Source organism: Podarcis filfolensis (assembly GCF_964270895.1).
Source record: "Podarcis filfolensis genome assembly, chromosome: 4".
NCBI lineage: Eukaryota > Metazoa > Chordata > Lepidosauria > Squamata > Lacertidae > Podarcis > Podarcis filfolensis.
In genome coordinates this window covers 81312754-81334063 of record NC_139607.1, presented here as the reverse complement: position 1 = coordinate 81334063, position 21310 = coordinate 81312754, and the positions used below count along the sequence as shown (strand labels likewise).

Here is a 21310-nt window from a genome sequence, read left to right as displayed (position 1 = left end):
CCTCCTGCAGTTTGGTCAGACTCATGTTTGTAGCTTTGAGAACACTGTCCAACCATCTCGTCCTCTGTCGTCCCCTTCTCCTTGTGCCCTCCATCTTTCCCAACATCAGGGTCTTTTCCAGGGAGTCTTCTCTTCTCATGAGGTGGCCAAAGTACTGGAGCCCTAGCTTCACGATCTGTCCTTCCAGTGAGCACTCAGGGCTGATTTCCTTCAGAATGGATAGGTTTGATTATCTTGCAGTCCATGGGACTCTCAAGAGTCTCCTCCAGCACCATAATTCAAAAGCATCAATTCTTCGGCGATCAGCCTTCTTTATGTCCTCCTTTATGTCCTTTATGCTCTCACTTCCATACATCACTACTGGAAAAACCATAGCTTTAACTATACGGACCTTTGTTGACAAGGTGATGTCTCTGCCTTTTAAGATGCTGTCTAGGCATGAGAGGTAGCGGGTGCTGAATCTTGGTGTTGCACAAGGTGCTGCTGAATTTTGAGACCCCAAGATCTGCCGTTGTTGAGGTGGATCAGGAGTGGGAGACCTTTGGCACTGAAGATGCTGCTGAACTACAACTGCCATTAGCTGGTTACAGGGGAAACATCAGAATAGGTACAGAATAAATGCTGCTGCTGCTGCTGCTGCGGCTGCTGTTGGCCTAGGTGCCACTTTCCAAAACGGCAATGAGAGCGCACTGGATGCAAAGCAAACTGGAGTGTGTACACACCCTCAGATGTTGGGAGGAATTTAATCAAGGACAGGGTGGTGGTTCATGAGTCGAGATGGCTGCCGTCTGCTGTGCATACATTTAGGGAAATGCTTGCACGTGAAAAGAGACCTGAATGGCTAGCAAATGAGATAATAAGGATGTTTAACTTTTCATAGACAAGTATTGGCTTCAATTGGTGTGCAACACGAAAGAAAGACTTCCATTGGCTGTCATATACAATCGATTTTTCTAGTCACATATGGGCACATACATTGTGTGTGTGACTCCAAGGCACATTTAAACCTAGCATGAGAAAATACCGAAACTCAGGTTCAGACAGATTTTAGGCTTTCAGGTTCCGTTTTGTTTTGCTTTTTTTCTAGGATCTTAAGGCCCACTAATCAGAGCCACATGCCAGATAGAGGCTGGTGGAGCAGAACCAGACGTTAAATAGTGATTCAGGGGCAAAGCCTTCTGCACTCATACCAACATGACCTTAATATAAAAATATTAATCAACGCCTGAGTTACAGCAAATCTAATCTGGGGCTGGAGGAAGTTAGTATTTTTGTTACTGCCATTGTTAAAAACTGGGAGTCAGGAACCTTTGCTATTAACTACTGCAAAATATCCAGCAATTTACCAATAGAACTCAGTCCACCTTCTGTCCACCCCTCTCCTAAGTTGTTAGTCCTTATGATACATGTTGCACATGGATGATGCCACCTAAATGCAACACACACACATCTTGTATCAATTAGATACAAGTTGATCACATCAATATTAAAGGGTTTTCTTGTCAATACACTTCAAAGCAGTGTCGTTGAATGTGTGTGTTCACCAGTTTTGAAGCCATATTCAGCTACAAGTCTGGTTAGCTTTTCCACATGGAATGTGGGCACTAGGGAAAGTACACATTAGTGGACTAAAACACAGCATATTTGCATATTGCTGTAACAGAGAAGGGGTAGATATGTTTTCAATCAATGTGCGTTACGTGTTTGGTTTCCGCTTGCCTGCTGCAGCCACCCCACCAACTCCTATTCATGAAATTGTCATTTGTGCATGCTCTGCAATCTGCACATGTACAACAGCTGCTTCAAATGTGCACGTCTCATCTTAGCTGCATTGCAATGTGAAATGCGGCTTATGGGATTTTTGCCAAGTTGAACAGAAACTGAGAGAATAATAGAGCATTTCAAATGGTAACAGTCAGTATTTAACTTATAAAACAAAAGAGGCTGAAGCTGTGTTTTCGTTCTGGATTCCTTAACCCCCTCAATTGCACAAAATCTGGGGGTTTTATGTTTCCTGGGTACCCTGGCTGAAGCATGGGAAAAAAGTTCCCGGGTAAGTAATGGTGAGTCCTGACACATATTACACCTCTGAAGCGCCCAGCCTCTCTTTCAATGTTAAATGAAGCTTTCTGGGTAAAAGGCTATAGTTGTCTCTATACTTAAAATGTCGCTCCTCACATGGTGTTCTGTTCAATATTATTCTGTGCCAAGCAATGAGGCACAGACACTACTGACACTGTCCTGATATCCTGCAGGAAATAAGTGAACAAAAAACCTCCAGCTAATAGACAAAAACAAACAATGCTCATTTGTATCCTCCCTGCCACTGTCTCTTTCCAAAACAATAAGGATGCTACACCATCACCAGTCTCGCTTGCCTGAAGTGAGACCTCCAATCTTATCTCAAAAATGAAAGATTCCTAGCAAGTCCTGTGGAAGAAGGGGCTCCTGTCTGAGAAGAAATTGCCTTAAGGATCTTTTCTGTTATTATTCACTGGCAAAGAAGCCCTCTAGGATGTACCCTTGTCAGGAAAAAATGGAACATTACCACTACCACTATGGCCCATTGATGTGCTTTAGCATGATAAACTACACTGTTTGGTAAGACTCGAGTTCATTCCCCATCTACCACCAGTGTTTACAGCAAGAACACTGCAACTTAATTTTAAAATAGTAAAAGTAAATACAGTATGCATTTCAGTGCTATGCAGCTTTAGAGCAAGAGGATAAAAAAAATGGAATTTCATTATTTATTGGTGGATGAAAGGGTCAAAGTGCCTTTGTAAGAATTAGTCAACTTTTCTGGCTCATTTGCTCCTAGTGTAGGGTATAGTTAGATTAAATCCAATTTTGTGCCTTTTCATTCTACTAATTTTTGATCCCCCATTGACCGGGTGCCACCTTCCTGTTGTGGTATGCTTTCAGAGTAAACAAACAAAGGCAACTAATGCAGACATGATAATGAGGCTTAACTATTGGGCATTTGCATTTTTAAATGCATCCCCTCTGAGCGCTGCTTCCCAAGTTACCAAATCCATAAATGAAAGTCATATTCATGTATGAAACTATAAAATTCATGGGCATGGGTGTGCACCCATAGATGATGATAGTGATAATGATGATGATTTATTTCAGTGAAGGAAGGTGGGGGAATGATGAGACAAACAAATAAGGACAAGGAAGAAGTAAAGGGGCAGAAAGCTAACAAAACAACCACAATAAGAGGGTAAAGAAGCCAAAACGAAATATTTTTCCTGCAGAGCTGACCTGAGACATGGAAGACCCAGAGGGCCAAGGGTGGGGTGGCTCCTTCTCTTCCTTGCTTGAGCAACAGCAAAAACAGGTCCTTACTTTTATTGAAACCATTTTTATTAATAATGGGCATGCATGTTTTTAAGTCTCACAATAAAACCCCACTAGTAACCAAAGGGTGCAGTGAGACTTGCAAGTTGTGCTTTGTGCCTGCAATGTAGGCAACCTTTTGAGGGGTAAGTAATCGAGCAATGCATGCCAGCAGGAAGAGACTGCAGATTCTGAATATTGACATTATGAATCCAAAAAGGGTCTTCAGGGCAATTCCCATAACTTAGTTATTCCAACTATTTATTCATCATATTTGCCTGCAGATATGAGCAGCAGTTGGGACGCGGGTGGTGCTGTGGGTTAAACCACAGAGCCTAGGACTTGCCAATCAGAAGGTCAGCGGTTCGAATCCCTGTAACGCTCCCGTTGCTTGGTCCCTGTTCCTGCCAACCTAGCAGTTTGAAAGCATGTCAAAGTGCAAGTAGATAAATAGGTACCGCTCTGGCAGGAAGGTAAACAGCGTTTCCGTGTGCTGCTCTGGTTTGCCAGAAGCGGCTTAGTCATGCTGGCCACAAGACCCAGAAGCTGTACACCGGCTCCCTTGGCCAATAAAGCGAGATGAGCGCCGCAACCCCAGAATCGGTCACGACTGGACCTAACGGTCAGGGGTCCCTTTACCTTTTATGAGCAGCATTGTTTTTGCTTTTTAAATTATCAGGCAACAGAGAAATAGAATCTTGAAGTTCAATTTGTAAGTGTGTTTGTAATTCCACAAGTCCCATGTGGCTAACCTAAGGAGGGTCTGTCATGTAGCCTTCTTAAGTGATTAACATAAAACTTGAGTATTTGCAAATAAGATAATATAAAATTGATTTTGTAATTGTAAGGCTACTTATAATAATTGGGGAAAACAAGGTTTGAGGGAAAACATCTCCATTTTCAACTCAACAGAACATGAGATGAGCCTTTCTCTACTTAAAATGTTTTGTGATTAAGAAATTCTATTTGCAGTGCGTCAAGTTTTTCAGTAGTATACTTTACTTTCATTTACAAGTCATCATTCTTCCTTGTACCTGATGACATATTTTCTTCTCTTGCATAATTGTGGCATTATTGCGCATTCCTTCTATGGGATTGTGGTTCTGATTCATCAAGGCGCTTAAGTGCAGATGGATACATACTGTGATTTCCCTCAAATAATAATACGTGCGCTGACATGTTTTTGAAATGTGTCTGTGAACCAATATTCTCTGCATTTAGCGCACCTACATTGCTATATTATGCAAATATACTGTCGAATAAAGCCAGTAATAGAATAGCTTTCCAGAGCTCAGTCAGTAGAGCATGAGACTCTTAATCTAAGGTTCATGGGTTCAGGATGTACGTTGAGCAAAAAGATTCCTGCATTGCAGGGGATTGGACCAGATGACCCATGTGGTCCCTTCCAACTCTACAATTCTATGGTGTGGGAGCATACAGGGATGCTGTTGAACTCCAAGTTGGGAGGTACTCATGCAGAGGTCAAGTTGAATTAATTGGTTCTTCTGAATTGAACCGGTAGGGTTTTCTTGAACTGTTGTAATCACACAGATCACAGGTACTGTGTTTATGGGCTCCATGCAGAGGAACCAGCTGCTTCAATAGCATCCCTGCATGCATCAGTCCTAGCTGAAAGCTCTATGATCATCTGGTGTAGCATGTGATTGAGGGGCCACTGGCTAGTGATGCCAAGAAATGTTCTTTATACAGTGGTACCTCAGTTTACGAACTTAATCCGTTGGGAAAGTCCATTCTTAAACCAAAGTGTTCTTAAACCAAGGCGTGCTTTCTATAGAAAGTAATGGAAAATGGATTGATCTGTTCCAGATGATGAAAAACAATCATTAAAACAGCAATTTAACATGAATTTTTCTATCTAACAAGACCACTGATCCATAAAATGAAGGCAATAATCAAAGTACTGTACTATAAAATAAGTAAGACAGTATTGTAGATGATAAAAATTAAAATTAATTTTTTTCTCATGTGCACTGATGATAGTCATTGTTTGGATGTGGGGGCTTTTATCTATTTCTGCAGTCACACAATCAACCAGTAGCTGAACTGAGTTCCACACAGTCACAAAAACAAGTCACAAGCCACATCACAAGTCATAGTCAAAAAAATGAAAAAGCCACACAAACAAAAACACAAAAAATAGCAAAAACAAAAGCTCCAAATGCCACCTCTGTGTTGCATGGGTGCTTGGGACTCAACAGCCGACAGACTCAACAGGAAGCCTCTAATTGGCAGCTGAGGACTCAATTTACAAATGGAACACACTCAGCAGGAAGGGAAACATGTCCTGCTTCCAAGGCAAAGTTCACAAACCAAAACACCTACTTCCAGGTTTGCAGCGTTCTTATTCCAAGTTGTTCATAAACTAAGCTGTTCTTAAAGCAAGGTACCACTGTACTGAGAAAAGGGTCTTCAGGCTGATTATAAGGGATCAAGTGTTAAACCTGGGTTCATGTGGACTCTTCATGCCCCAAATGTTGTCCTTATCCAGTCGGACCAAGGTGTGGGAAAGACAGCCCCAAGTTGCTTTTCATTCTCTTTACTTTCCAGGATTGGCAGGCTTCCAGGAAAACATTACTTAGCAATGAAAGGTGGTAAGTGGAGCAATTATGTCCCCAACCTTCCTGGTACTCTGCTTCTCGCCTCCCCTCCAAACCTAATATTTGATTGCAGATTAAAAATGGGGACATGTCCCTTTTGCATCACAGATTAAGTATAAAAAGTAACGTTCAATATTCACAGAATCACAAGTTTCTCCTGTTTAAGTGCCACCATGTGTGTCAGCTTCTGAGCATGTGTTTTAGGAAATTAGAAGGGAGGCTTGCTGGGGGTGAGTGGGAGCTAGCTGCAAAGCTAAATGGTGGCATAATTTTATGTCACTGAGCATGACCAGGGTGATGGTGTGGCTTTGAGGCACAACCATAGGCTTTGGAACTGCAGAAATTTCACACACCAGGAATGGTAATGATTCAAGGAATTTGAGGCTCCAAATCAAGTTGGCACATTTAGATCTAAAAGAACAAATCCCAGGGGGTTGAACTTTAAGATCCTCAGGGTCCCTTCCAACTCTACAGTTCTATGATTCTATGATCCACCTCAATAGGGACACTCATCAAGGCTGCCCCCTGTCCCCACTGCTTTTCGCAGAGAAGTCGCTCTTACACATTGGATTAGCCATACTTGACAAACCTTAATAGAGACTCTGACAATGCAAAGAGAAAGGGAGAACTCAGCCTTGCCAGTGAATGGGTGACTACGTGAGAGACATGGTGCAAACCCTTTGTGTTTGTTTCACCATACTAATTAATGTGACTGTTTCCCAAACGTGGGTTGGTCAGGCAAAATGGGTTACCATGTCATGGTACAGTATTTTCTCTGTGCTCAGTTAGCATCCTTCCTTGACTTGCATCACCTCTAGGATTACAGTGGTACCTCGGGTTACATACGCTTCAGGTTACAGACTCCGCTAACCCAGAAATAGTGCTTCAGGTTAAGAACTTTGTTTCAGGATGAGAACAGAAATTGTGCTCTGGCGGTGCGGCGGCAGCAGGAGGCCCCATTAGCTAAAGTGGTCTTCAGGTTAAGAACAGTTTCAGGTTAAGAACGGACCTCCGGAACGAATTAAGTACTTAACCCGAGGTACCACTGTATTGAGCAGTGACAGCATTGTACTCTGGAATGTGTTTTTGAGTAGATTTCCACCCCCACCCCCTTTGAACCAAACTACACATTATGTCGGCTACTATATGTGCTTCTAAGTGCATAATTAGTATTCAGCAATATGGCTGTACTTACCCTGCAACCAACTGGCTGCGCTGGAATAACACCACAAAATGTTCACAAGCATTTCTGTTACCCAGACAAAGCTGCAAAGTTAAACTGTTGAAATAGAGGTTCAGTGCTGTCCCCTGTGGTGCCAAGATCTCTGTGTTATCTCCCAAAATATATCTTCCAAAAGTTTCTTTTGGGAATTATAGGGACTGAACTACCTAAATCATATAGAAATTTATTATAGGGACTGAACTACCTAAATCGTATAGAAATGTATTTATGCATGCTACTACAGCAGCAAGAATGCTACTTGTCCAAATGTGGAAAGAAGCAGAAGTCCCAGTAAAGGAAGAATGGATACAAAAACTCATGGAATTTGCAGAAATGGCAAAATTTACAGGAAGTATAAGAAATCAAGATAACAAAAAAAAATTAATAAAAGAATGGAAATGGTTTATTGAATATTTACAGATAAATGGTAAACAGATAAAAACATTATCAGGATTATTGTAATAACCTGCAGTTTCACAAGAGTATATATTTACAGTAGATAATCAAATGAGCAAGTGAAATGAATTTGGATATGGATATGCAGAAGATATTTTTTAAAAATTAAAGAACCGCAGAAAGAGGGGGAAGGAAGTCAAATTTTGAAATGGTAAATTGATTGTAAAACTAATGAAATGTATAAACTTGAAAAGTATAAATAAAAACTTTAAAAAGTGGAAAAAAACCTCTGTGTTACCAGCATAACAGGTGATTTTTATGAATGTCACCTGCTGATAATGTAATGATAATCACCTGTCCTTTTCTGCATTTCCTTTCCTTCTGACCTCGCAATTCCCTACTCACCCAACTCAGGATAACACTTCATGCATCTGATGGAGCGAAGTTAATGAATGTCATAATAAATATGTTACAGTGAGCTTCTGATATAGTGCAAGCAGGTGTCTTCTTGTGCAATAAGGCTTTGTGTTCCTCACCTCCTCCAAGCAGAACCCTGCATATTTCCCCAAATCTTCTCTGGAGGGTTGGGGGAACCCTCCAGCGGAGATTTTGTGGGTGCATGGGGTGGATGGAGGTGACAGAAGAGGAGCCAGGCACCCATTGCACAAATGGGCGAACTTCCTTGTATGCCACCTCCGGTCTTTAAGATGCCCCAAGTCTCTTTGTTATCATAATGTTTGCAACCCAAGGAATGCTGTTAGCCTAGAAACAAGGTGGCTGAAGGACAGGTGCGGATTAGACAACAGATAGAAAAACAAGAATGTGTATGACTAACACTGGCTATTGCTCTATGTATTTTGCATTTATTGGTGAAAAGTGTATCTTTAATTTGATGGGGTGACATGCTAAAAAAAAAAGTAATTGAGACCTCTACAATTTAAGAAAAGCCACTAGTTTAACCACCATATGCAAATTGGAGAAGTAAAAATAAGTTAGTTTATTCAACTAAAAGCCAAGCAATTCTCATCTTGCGAAGGAATTAACTAAAAAGAAGTTATGTGTTTTTTATTTTTCTGTAACAATGTATGGACCTAGTGTGAACTTTCTGTAGAGATGTAGACCTCTTTTCTGCCTCTTCTCTTTGTGTTGACAAAAAAACCAGAATTAAAAGTTGCATTTGATGGTTCATAATTGCTGTTCATTTTCTAGCACTTAATTTTGCAATGTCCTGCAGCATTTTATGAAGGGCAAGGGATGCTACATAAACATTTTACCTGTTTGTGTGTTTTTAAAGTCTCTGAAAGACCTTAATTACTGACTGGTGCTGAATAAAGGACTAGTGAGTCACAGCCACAGTGGATGATATTTGTATTGCAAAACTGGTCAAGCCCAGTGAAGCCTGGGTCAGAGCCCAGAGATGTGGCAACTTTTGACCCAAGATCAGCATTTGATGCCAGTGCTTGGCCCTTAAATGCAATAGCAGCATTTATTCATTATCTCCATGTTTTATTTATTGGAAAGGTCAAGACTTGGGTCATGTTGCGCATATGCTAGGTGGAAAATGGCAGCCTTTAAGCTTACTAAGCAACAACACTGAATATGCAACACGTGAGGTGCAAGGTTCCTTCATTAATTTAAACAGCACATAATAATTGGGGTCCAGGATACTTCAAGGACTTTCTAATCCCTCATATCCCTGCCTAACAGCAGAGGTTTGGGGGGAAGTGACTGTTAGTTGTCCCCCATAGTTTAGATGTACGGCATGGTTCATATCCACCAAGAGCCATGTGTTTAGCACGGCAGGCTAAACAATTTAAAGGAACTTCCAGCAAAGGTCAGTTTAGCTCCCTCCCTGATGAACTTCTGGCACCTACTGAAAACACACACACACACACACACACACACACACACACACACACACACACATATACACACACACACATATATATATATATATATATATATATATACATACAGTGGTACCTCGGGTTAAGTACTTAATTAGTTCCGGAGGTCCGTTCTTAACCTGAAACTGTTCTTAACCTGAAGCACCACTTTAGCTAATGGGGCCTCCTGCTGCTGCCGTGTTGCTGGAGCACGATTTCTGTTCTCATCCTGAAGCAAAGTTCTTAACCTGAAGCACTCTTTCTGGGTTAGCGGAGTCTTTAACCTGAAGCGTATGTAACCTGAAGCGTATGTAACCTGAGGTACCACTGTAGTAGTGGACCATGCAGGTATATGCATGTGTTATTTCTGGTTGGTAATTCATTTAAACCATACTTTGGACTGAGGAATGGGCAAAGGCCAGCAACCACAGTTCACACCTGCATAAGCCAAGACACAGGTCAAGGGATTTTCAACCCCCTCTCCTTTTTTGAATAGCAACCAAAGCCTGCTTGGTGCATCTCGGCTGCTCAAGTAGAGCTTCCATTGCCATTCACATGGGGGAAGAATTAAAGAGCCTATTGTGGTTGTCCTAGTTTTGCAGAGAAAATGCATAATAGATGGGATTGCTGGGATAAACTGTTACGTAAAGGGCAAATAACAAGAATCTGGGGAGTGAATGGAGCTCTGGGGCGCCAGCTGGCTAACCAAAGTTATTCCTTGGAAGAGATCTATATCTCAGCAACTTGTACACTCAGTCTTTGGCAAACCCTTGTTGAAACTGAAGCCCACATTAAAGTCAGCAGGAAATCACCTGTTATTAAGGCGAAGTCTAGTCTTCACAACGGATTGGGCTGTTAAGTAAACACGCATTCCGGAGGTCAGATAATTAAATGCCTTCCATGGTGTAACAAGTTCTTCAGAGTTTGCAACATGTCTCTTTGACTTCGCTGGAAAACCAACTCCTGTCGATTGTCTAGCTACATGGTCTTGCATTACTGACACTGGAGTGCAATTCTGCTTCCTGGGAACTGGAAAAAGCCCCACCTGATGTGTTGATGTCTGATAGTTACAGGAAGCCTCTGGTGCATGACTGTGTCTTCAGTGGGGCAAAAAACCCCCAGATTTATAGGATGATGCAAGAGAGGGCAGGAGGAGTTCATTCCTTCATAGAATTGCTAAAGCTCTCTGTAATACATAGCATCTGAAAGAGAAGCACTGTTGCCAAAGAGCTTGTGCCAGTCCAGATCTGTGCCCAGGATGATGACGAGGGTTAGTTTAATTTACTACCCACCCTTCAGCCTAAGGTCCCAGGGCGGGTTACATCAATTTAAAATGCAACATTAAAAACAGTTTAAAGCAAACTTACAATCACAAAAATAGGGTGGGTCCTAGTAATGTGCATCTTAGGTGTCAAAAACCAGGGTAAGGAGGTGCGTCTTCAGCATTCCCCAAAAGCTGTGGAGTTAAGTTGGATGGAGCTTTTGTGCTGCTGAGAATGCCATAGTGAAATGCTTGGATTGCAGTAGTCTGATTCACTGGCATCTCTAAAAGTATATCTGCCCAAAGCATCCACTTTAATTTTCCACAGTCTTGTTGGGTAGATCCTTTCCTTGAACTGCTTATAGCGTCATGTTGTTGTTGTTTAGTCGTTTAGTCGTGTCCGACTCTTCGTGACCCCATGGACCAGAGCACGCCAGGCACTCCTGTCTTCCACTGCCTCCTGCAGTTTGGTCAGACTCATGTTTGTAGCTTCGAGAACACTGTCCAACCATCTTGTCCTCTGTCGTCCCCTTCTCCTTGTGCCCTCCATCTTTCCCAACATCAGGGTCTTTTCCAGGGAGTCTTCTCTTCTCATAAGGTGGGGAACCAATTGAGGTATGGGCCTGGTAACCTGGGATATTGCTTCATTGCCAAAGGATTTCTCTCCGTCCTTTCTACCACCTTCTCCAGCAGTCTCCTTGAAGGACACTAGTTTAGTGGGAGAGCATCTTCTTTGCATGCAGAAGGTCCCAGGTTTGATCCCAGCCCTCTAGGTAGGGCTGAGAGAGACCCCTATCCTGGAGAACTGCTATTAATCAGCATCAACAAAACATTTTATTTTTATCAGGTTCTCAGCTTCTTGTTCCTTTAAGTTCATTGGGTTCATTCACTCCAAGTGTGTCAGCATAGTTGAGCTAGATCAACCAATGGCCTGACTCAGTAATGTGTGAGGCAGCTTCTTATCGTTACAGATCTGGGGTGACCAAGTTTGGATGTGCAAGGGCACTCATCACTCCTAGAACTAGTGAATGTTAGAAATTAATAAACGGTAGAATTTGAATAATATTTGGAGTATTAAAGGGAAGATGCCAGATGTCAGATTTGAAATAGAGGCTGAACCAGTTCTTCTGTTCAGGAGATCACTGATAGTGATGCCATTAAGGAGAACTAAATGCCATGGAATCATAAAATTGTAGAGTTGGAAGGGACCTTGAGGGTCATCTAATCTAACGCCCTGCAGTGCAGGAATGCCGGACCATTAAAGGACAATTGACCAGGCAGGTGCTGTCCTTCCTCCAGCTGTGTGTTAGTTAGCAGAAGAAATAGCAAAGTTTGAGAGGTTACAGGAGGCGTGATACCACACAGGAGAAATGTCCTTTTGAAAAACAAGAGGTCTGGATAAGGGGTGTGTGTGTGAGCAGACAGTGGGGAGGAGCTCCTTGGAGCAAGGGTTCTTGGGAAGGAGAAAGGATGTGGGCAGAACTCCATGCAGGTGAAGGCAGAACTATCTTGGCAGGCTGGGACAGAGGCATGGAGATAGCGTTGAGGATGCCTTGGGCTCAAGTGTTGCGCTGCGGTGGAGAACAAGCCCCTCTTGAGATGCAATGCCCTGAACTCTCTCCAAAGCAGACCCAGGTGTAAATATGTGTACAATAAGCCACATTTCTTAAAGACACCATCCTCCGCTGTGCCCAGTCTTCCCCAGCCTGGCTACCTGAGGTTGCTTGCAGAAGGAGCTCTTCTACTACAAACCAGTTAATCAGATCTAATTGTTGTGTGTATTGGTTTGCAATGATAGTTCTTCCACATCATCCTGGTTGTTCTTTTGTTTTTGTTTATTAGCCCTGGATAGCCATTGCAACTCCTCCACCTGACCTCCATACCTCTGGGCAGATCTTGACAGAAGGGATCTGCACTGTGGAGTGTTTTCCTTGTCACTCCTTGTTCTCCACTAGCTTTGCCCATTCCCAAGCATATAGGTTTTCTGTGTCTCTATGTGTGCACATCTTTTTTATTTAATAATAATAAATATCAGGATGTGCACAAGTGTGCAATAGCTAACATTCCCAGTCTGATCCAGTCAGTAATCAGGTCTCACATTGAGCAAAATGGAGGACTGCACCATTTTTTTGAGGAGGGTATCATTTTTTGTTTGGTTTGGGGTCCCCCCCCCCTTGTAGAATAAACCCCTGTCTGGGAGAACCCTGTGACCCTTTCTTTAAAGAAAAGGGAGGGTGTGGAAGGACAGTTGATCACACATCTTGTCTGGAGCAATGGCGACAATCCTGGGTAGCATTGTCATCTTGCACAGGGTGGCTGTATGCATGACTGGACACCACTGCTTAGCTAATTGTCATGGGTGTCATTAGTAACTGAGAGTTAATGAGTGTACAGTGCACTGGTGATGCAAAGCTAGGCTGAGGAGATGCAAGTGAGGGATTTGGGCATTTGTTCTATGGGGAAAAAATACTGCGTTGTGAGATCAATCCATTCCTGCTGAAATCTCCTCTTTTTATGCAATTATTAAAAAGCTAAAGGAGCTTTTTAACACCCTGATGCATCTGGCATCAGCATGAGCCAAATGAACATTTAGCTTAGTTTTTATGTAATGATCAAAAATATTTATTGAATAGTCCCCCGAGTGGTTAAATTATCAGTTTCCCTTAAAAGTTCACCTCAGTGGGCTTTAGATAAGGAATTGCTAATGTCTTGCCACATTTCACACGCTGAGGCACTGGCATGCTATTCCCCCCCCAAAAAAAATAGTGAACCCATATTTCATTGTATTGTCCCTTCTAGTAGCTGTGCCTTCTCTTTGCTTCGCATCAAATAGGTTTTTCCTCTTCAGAAAAGCCTGTATTTGATGCTGAGCAAGTGGGCAAGACAGCACCACTATTATATTTGCATTTTGTTTCTACCAAACAGCATCTATGTGGCATCCAAAAATGATTCAACTTGCCCTCATCTTCTGACTCTTCTCTCACTTTTCCTTCCTTCCTTCCTTCCTTCCTTCCTTCCTTCCTTCCTTCCTTCCTTCCTTCCTTTATTTTTGCAATATTTAGGGAGGTATGGGTGGGTTTCCTCTGCACAGGGACTGAGCTATTGTGAAATAAAGACACAGCCTTGTGAGTAATTGTCCTCATGATGATCACCTCATTTCTATGGGGGAAAATAGAGTTTTGTGTTCAGAACCCATTTCTTTGCAGAGAACATGTATTAAGGACACTGGCTTTTTATTTAAATTAACAATTTTGTTGATTTTCACTTTTCCCCCTCTGTAACAGAATGCAGGACTTCACCCACATTCTTGGAAGCTAGTGCTTCTCTGTGGAAAAAGCTATTGGTCAAAGCTGCATTTGAATCAACTTTGTGAACAAACTGGATTGGTACATTTCTCCTTCCTGTTGTTTCTTCTTTTGTGTGTGGGGGGGGATCAAGTGGCTTGTTTTTAAAACTTGTATGATCAGTCCACTATGCAAACAAATATATAGTGTGGGATATCATCCAATTAAAAAACACCTTACTGAAATAAGCATATGAATCTGAGGCTGCAGTCCTATACACTCTTCCCTAGAAACTTGTCCCAGGACTTAATACTAATACTTAATACTGCATGCAAGACTGGGCAGTTATTAGATCAAGAGTGCAATATGGAGCTGCTCTAGTTACTAGGCCTGCCACCATTACACAACAGTAGTTAGAATAGCTCAGGATCTCACAGAATCGGTGCCACCTTCAGAATGCCCTTTTTTGAGGTCTTCCACTGGCTACCACTGGCAAATATCCCATTTGCCTACATGCTGGAGAGTGCCACACCAACCAAGTGTAGCCAGAGTGAGGCCAACTTAACCAAGAGAACTGGGAGCAGGGACAACTCTGCCCAATCCAGCCACCTGCCCCGGTGGTGGACTTTGGGCTTTCAAATTTCAGTGGTGCCCTGTGTGATGCCCAACATTCAACGCCCTCCCAGCTCTCTCCTTCCGTTCTAAGTCATTGTTGAGGAGCCCCCACCCCTCAGCTCAGCACCCTCTGCCTGTCCCCAGTCCAAATTCATTGTTCTGCACTCCAATAAATTGGCAAACTATGAAAATAATAGCTCTGAAGGAGGGAGATTCTTTGTTTTAAAACCATTAGAAACAAGGGTCAGATTTCAGACAATATACTGTCAGGAGCAACCATAGGGGCCGAGGGCTGTATGGAGTCTATGATGTGTGTGTGAAGACTTTGAGCCTTTGATTCCTCCATTGCCCCAATCCAAATCGCCCCCATTACACCTGCTATGGTTGCTCCACGAGGAGTGCTTCCATTAGCACCAAGAAAGGAATCAATGCTTTCACATTCTGCCCTGGATTTCAAAGGAAGAATTAGCCAAATGCCTCTGTAAGGTGACATTTGCCACCCACAGGTGATGATGAACGATGACGCTGTGATCTCAGAAGAGAGATGAGCAAATGCCTCTTCCAAGAAAGAATCTGCTGCCTGAGCATCTTTTTTTTTAAAATTGATTTATAAAACTGATGGAATTTCTTATAAAGGTGCTCCGGGCAGTGGCTGGTCGATTCAAAAACAAATAAATTGCAGCTACTGTTTTGCTCTCGCTTATTGTTAGTGATCTTATAAGAAATACTGTTCAAGCTACCAGGATGACTTGCAGTTGCACAGCAAAGCACTAGATGACAGCAGAGAGGCTTCTGTTGATGTCCCTGGCTGCCAAAGCAGCTGGCGAAACAGCAACTACAGATGATGGCATTCCGGTTTCCAGCTGCACTAAGGGAGTTCACTGTCCTGATGACATTACTTGGCTGTAGTCTGCTGTTATTAGGATGAAAAGTGGGTGAGGCAATATGGGATGGTAGGCTGAGTCACAGGCAGTGGAGGTTCTGGTGAAAACCATTTAAGGTGCCTGAGTCCTGAAAGAGAGAGAGGCTAATTAAATTAATTAGTTTTTGTTTTTTAAAAAGCAAATAAATCAGTGCTCATATTGTACCAAGGGCTCAAGGTGGGCTAGACGGCTAAGGGCGTGTCTGGATTTGTTTCTGCCCCAGATGCAATATAGGGCTGCTGTACAGGTTTGACCTCTTAAATGTAGACGGGTACATCACAGGATGACACAGCGCCATTATCACAAATCAGAATGCAGCTCAGATGCTGACTCAATCATTATATTCACTGGCAGTGCGGATAGAGCAAGCTGGTCACATGTGATATGAAAACAGCTGTCAGACCTTGCATTTACTCTAGAGAGTCTTTTTTTAAAAAATACATTTTTATTAATTTTAAAATGCAAATTATAAACAGTACCACACAAATTGTTACAAATACATTCTTATTGGACTTCCCTCAGCACCTCCGATGATCTTCCGTTTTAACCACTTTTTATTCATTACTTAATTTTATATTGTCTTTACCTTTCTTAACATATCATCTCCCCTTCTCCATTTTTACAATATTTCCAACAATATTCCTCATAGAACTTCTTGTAAACCTACAAACGTCGTCTGGTCATCACAAATACTTTTCATATGGTTCATAAATTTGCTCCAGTCTTCATCAAATTTCTGGTCCCGGCAGTTTCAGATCCTTCCTGTTAATTTGTCTAATTCTTCATAGTCCATTAACTTCATTCTCCATTCTTCAATCGTTGGCAATTCTTCTTGCTTCCATTTTTGGGCCAATAGTATACTCAAGAGAGTCTTGGCAGTATTGGAACCAGGTTGTTTAAAGGGGGTTTTTTTCTTTGTTTTTTTGCTCATCAATACTTCAAATGGACACAAGACTTCTTCATCTTAGGTAGCCTTTCGCAGCTTGTGACTCAGCAAGCTGCATGCAACGCAACACTATTGTGGCCTGTCAGTCAGCCAGTAAAATTAAGCCTTGCTTCTGATGCCCATCTGCCCAGGGCTGCAAAAAAAATGGGGATTGTAAAGTAGTTGGCTGACTCACAACTTGTGGTAGGCACAGCAGTGCAATTTAGAATTTGGACTTCATGGTCTTATTTGGGAGACTTGCTCTTTATGTGGCAAAGTGCGTTACTTCACTCACTTCCATGTGTAGTAAGTCGGCCCTGCAGAGCCACAGGGCTTTCTTGCTCAGTAGGCGGCGTGGGATGATGGGCTTCCTTCCCAAAGTCTTGCCCCGATGGCATCACAGAATGGATGGGCTGTGTTCAGCTTAGGAGGTCACGATGTGCATTCCTCGCCTTATGTATCAGATTATACGCAGCCACTATGCTTCTTGCGCATCTGTGTGTGGCTGACAGCAGGAAGCAGGTGAGGACTCACTGTTAAAGTAGTTACTGCCAACAGGGATGGGCAAATCTCTCAGTTTCGGTTTTTCTCGGGTTCTCGTTTTCCCAATCTTAATTCAGTTCTCCACATCTCTACATTTGAATTGATGCTTTTGAATTATGGTGCTGGAGGAGACTCTTGAGAGTCCCATGGACTTCAAGAAGATCAAACCTCTCCATTCTTAAGGAAATCAGCCCTGAGTGCTCACTGGAAGGACAGATCGTGAAGCTGAGGCTCCAATACTTTGGCCACCTCATGAGAAGAGAAAACTCCCTGGAAAAGACCCTGATGCTGGGAAAGATGGAGGGCACAAGGAGAAGGGGACGGCAGAGGACGAGATGGTTGGACAGTGTTCTCAAAGCTACAAACATGAGTCTGACCAAACTGCGGGAGGCAGTGGATGACAGGAGTGCCTGGCGTGCTCTGGTCCATGGGGTCAAAGAGTCGGACACGACTAAACAACATCTCTACATCTGTTGGTGATTTAAAAAAAAGAGAGATCCTCATGAAAATTCATTGTTTTAGTGTAAATTTTTCCCAATAAACACATTTTTAATATGCGATTTTGCCAGCAAACACATATTTCCCTTAATATTTGTATTTCCCCCAATAAAATGCATTTTGTCTGTTATTTTTCACTAATATGTGCATCTTTATGCACACTTTAGTTATATGCATTGTTGTACGCATTTCTTGGCTGGAGAACTGCTTTGCAGAATTCAGACATGCGTGACGTTTGAAGAACGGTTGCATTTCAGTTTGCGCATGGTTTCAGAAAGTATGAATTAGGTGAATTTTCCTTTACATGTGAGCTGAATCAAATTCTGCCTCCGCCCCATCCTGACCTTCCAATGTATTTGCTGCCAATGTAGTTGCTGCTCTGGGCTCCCTTGGGAAGAAAGGTGGCATATAAATTTAATTATAAATAAATAAAAGCACAGTGGCAACCTCATGCCTGCCAGCTTCCTGACTAGTCCCTCTGTTAGCTTCGTTTCTCGTACAGTCATTGTGTGGACATACAACTGCTTTGGACTGGTACAGTTAGGACTCCTAGCACCAGATGCCCATCACATGTGCAGGCAACTCTTGAAACATGTCTGTTTCTCAAGAACAAAGAGAAACATGGCTCCTAACAGACCAAGCTCTGCATTATTATGATGGGCCAGTCTGCAGAAACACCGAGGAGAAATCCACAAATCCAGCCAACTGATCTTTTATCCTTGGTGGAGATAAACCTTTCCCTTACTTCTACCGTAGGTGGACTTTGTCAGGAGAGGAAGCAGAGGTTGCAGCACTCCTGGGTTTACTGACTTGCAAGACCGGCTGAGAGTTGCTTGCGTGTAATTTTGATGGGTGTGGAAGGGAATCAGAAAGAAAAGTCAGCTTTCCAAATTTTGTCGCAGGGAGTTTCCTTAACGTCATGAGAGAAGTTGGCTGGGCAGCTCCAGAGGCAATCTAGGTCATAGTCAAATGGCAGCTTCCAGTTTGATGCCGAGGTGGAACACATCTGGAAACTGTTGGCTGTGCGCGCGGGGGAAAATGCAATAACATCCCCCTCCCTGGCACCTGCAGAAAAATCAGCTGTGTGGCTACATGTTTCAGTGGGGCTGTGGGTGTAAAGCTATTTGTAAAGCTGATTGTTTGCTTTAGGAATTAGTGGTCGATGTTCCTTCAGTGAGAGGTAACGAATGCTGGAGATGTTTGCCTGAATGAGCAATGCACCTGCAGGCTTACAGCTGAGATCTGTGGGGGTACTGGCTAAAAAGAAGGTAGTGTGTAGCCTGGGGCACAACAGATGATAATTCCCACCCCTTGCAACTGGATAAAAGCCAGTGTGGTGTTCAAGTTAGTGCTGTGTTGTGGTTAGAGAATTGGACTAGGACCAGGGAGACCATTTGCCTGTGAAGCTCACGGTATGATCTTGGACCAATCACTCCCTCTCAGGGCTTGAGCCTAGAATGCAAGGGTCCAAGTGGTTTTCCACTTGTCCCAGCCGGCAGTAAATCACATCATTCAAGTCAGAACTAACTATCAGCAAAAACACAGTCTGCACTGCATTGCAGACTGGGGGTCCCTTCCAACTTTACGATACTGTGATTCTAGCCTACATTCTTGCTATTGCTCTTTTGATTTAGTCTTATATATGACCTCGAGTGGCGTGTGAGCTCTCACACAGCGAGGGGAATGTAATTAACCAAGATTAACTGAACTTGGTTTTGATTTCATGCACAGGTTCCAACACATCATGGTGCTCAAAGGAAGTATATTTTTTTAAAAAGAAAAATTCTTATTACTTCACATCATGTTCTATGGTTTGGCCCAGGGAAAGAAAACAAATTCAGAGCTTGAGCTGTGGCTCAAAATAAGCCTTGGGGAAGATATATTCCTTCCTCATAAGCGTATCATGTGGCTTAACTTGTTGAAACAATGTGTGACTAAAGTAAAAACCTTAACAGTGAGAATTGTGCTATACATTGTATGCGCCACATGCTCATTCTTGTTTGCTGGCTACAAGTAATATTTGTATGTGTGTGTTTTACAGAAGATATTGGCACAGTCCACATGAACAGAGCTAATAAAGAGAATTGCAGCCCTTCTGTGGAAGCAGAAAAAGTGTAGAATATGGTAGTCAATACAGAATGCAAGCTGCCCAAAACTCTCTGTTTCCATGTTCAAAAGCATGTTTCTTGCTCTTATGGCTGTGGCTTGAAAGTGCGCAATCAATGGCTGCTGAAATTTCAGGGGTCAGAGATTAAACCCAATAACATTTTCAGCAGCTGGGGTGGGGGGCAGAAGTTCAGTAGCATGGCTTCTTCCATCTCAGTGACATTTTAATGTTCAGCGACAGCATCGTGGTTCCACTGTGGTTCAAGTGGAACCAACCCTTGTTTCAGGGGCTCCAATTGTCCTCAAATGTTTCTCAGAGCTTTAAAAACAAAACAAAACACCACCCAGTTTTTTCCTCCTGACATAATATTCCATCTATGCCTTGGTAGCTTGCAGCTCTGCTTAACTAGCTGGCTCTATCCACAGAAGAGGTAGCATTTCTGAAGAAGCTCTGAGGGTCAGCATCTTGTCTAGCAATTTCAAGCACTAGTCCACCATGGCCAAGCTGCAGACTCAGAGGCTTCTCATTTCCTCCCACTGCATAGATACCAATGGCCTCCTCTGCTTTCCAGCTTATGGTAGCCATAGTCTGTAGCAATAACACTCCTCTGCAAACTATGGTTAATGCAGGGAGGGGGAGCCCATAGTGCTGCAGCGTGGTCCCAGTTTGATTGTGACATCTGAACCGAGCCTACATTTTCCAAATAGCATTGTTGTCAGTGACTCGTCTCCAGCTCTCTTTCTATCTGCCAAACTACAAGTTGCATAATGTCCACAACCTTTGCACCAGGCACAAAAGGCTTCATGTGGGCAACATGCCGACCGCAACCCAAGCCCTTCATGATCCTCATTATAAAATCTTCCAGCAAATCCTGTTTTCTCCCCAACTCCCAAGGTGTGTTATCAGAAATGGGTGTTTTAGGGATCATTCTCCTCTGCCAGGTGAACAGCCTCTTGCTTCTCTCCTGTGGAGCAGTGGGCCAGTGCATTGGTGGTTTGAGCCCACCCAGGGATAGCTGTAGGCAGAATTCATGGATTGCAGGAGGCTGGACTAGATAACCCCCAGGGTCCCTTCCAACTCTACAATTCTAAAATTAGAATATTGAAGCCAGAAGCTAACTGTATGAAGCACACACGCATTAGATGACTTCTGTCTTACCAGCAGTGGTAGACACTGGGTAGCCCCCCTATCATGCTGATTTCTAGCTTCATGATAGTTTTTTTATGTTGCTTATTTTTCAATATGGTACTTTGCTTCAACATTTGCTTTAAGGTTACTGTAGTGAGGTACAGGAAAGGGGTTAGGGTCATCTTACCTTTACCATGCTAGCTGAATTTGCACAGGTGCCTAAGTGTGTGCGTTTGCCTTTTTACTGTTTACCTTTGTCTTGAATCTTTGCCATCGGGGCTGTGACACTTCATTGCTGTGGCTGCTTGAACTCACACAGCCAGGGCTCCTATAGAAAGTGTCTCTAAATATGCAACGGTGGCTGGTTCCCCTCAGCTCTTGTTGCAGTGATGCCAAGGCTGGCTCACCTATGAAGCAGAGTGAGGTGGTGGAATCTCATGGGATGGTGTGGGGTCCCCCCCATGGGTGCCCCACCCCCACCCCTGCAGTCATGTGGCAACAGCAGCTTCTGGCGAGATGTCACAAGAGTTCTGCACAACCCCAATAAGTGAGACTTTGGTAG

The 21310-nt window shown here is 43.0% G+C and overlaps 1 protein-coding gene across 4 annotated transcripts in view; it reads left to right on the top strand.

The window, feature by feature from the left end:
- Positions 1 to 21310, top strand: part of LOC310760567 (uncharacterized protein) — a gene marked incomplete at its 5' end in the record, with an annotated part of 100525 nt that overhangs the window by 1227 nt on the left and 77988 nt on the right. The gene's annotated exons all lie outside the window — the stretch shown is intronic.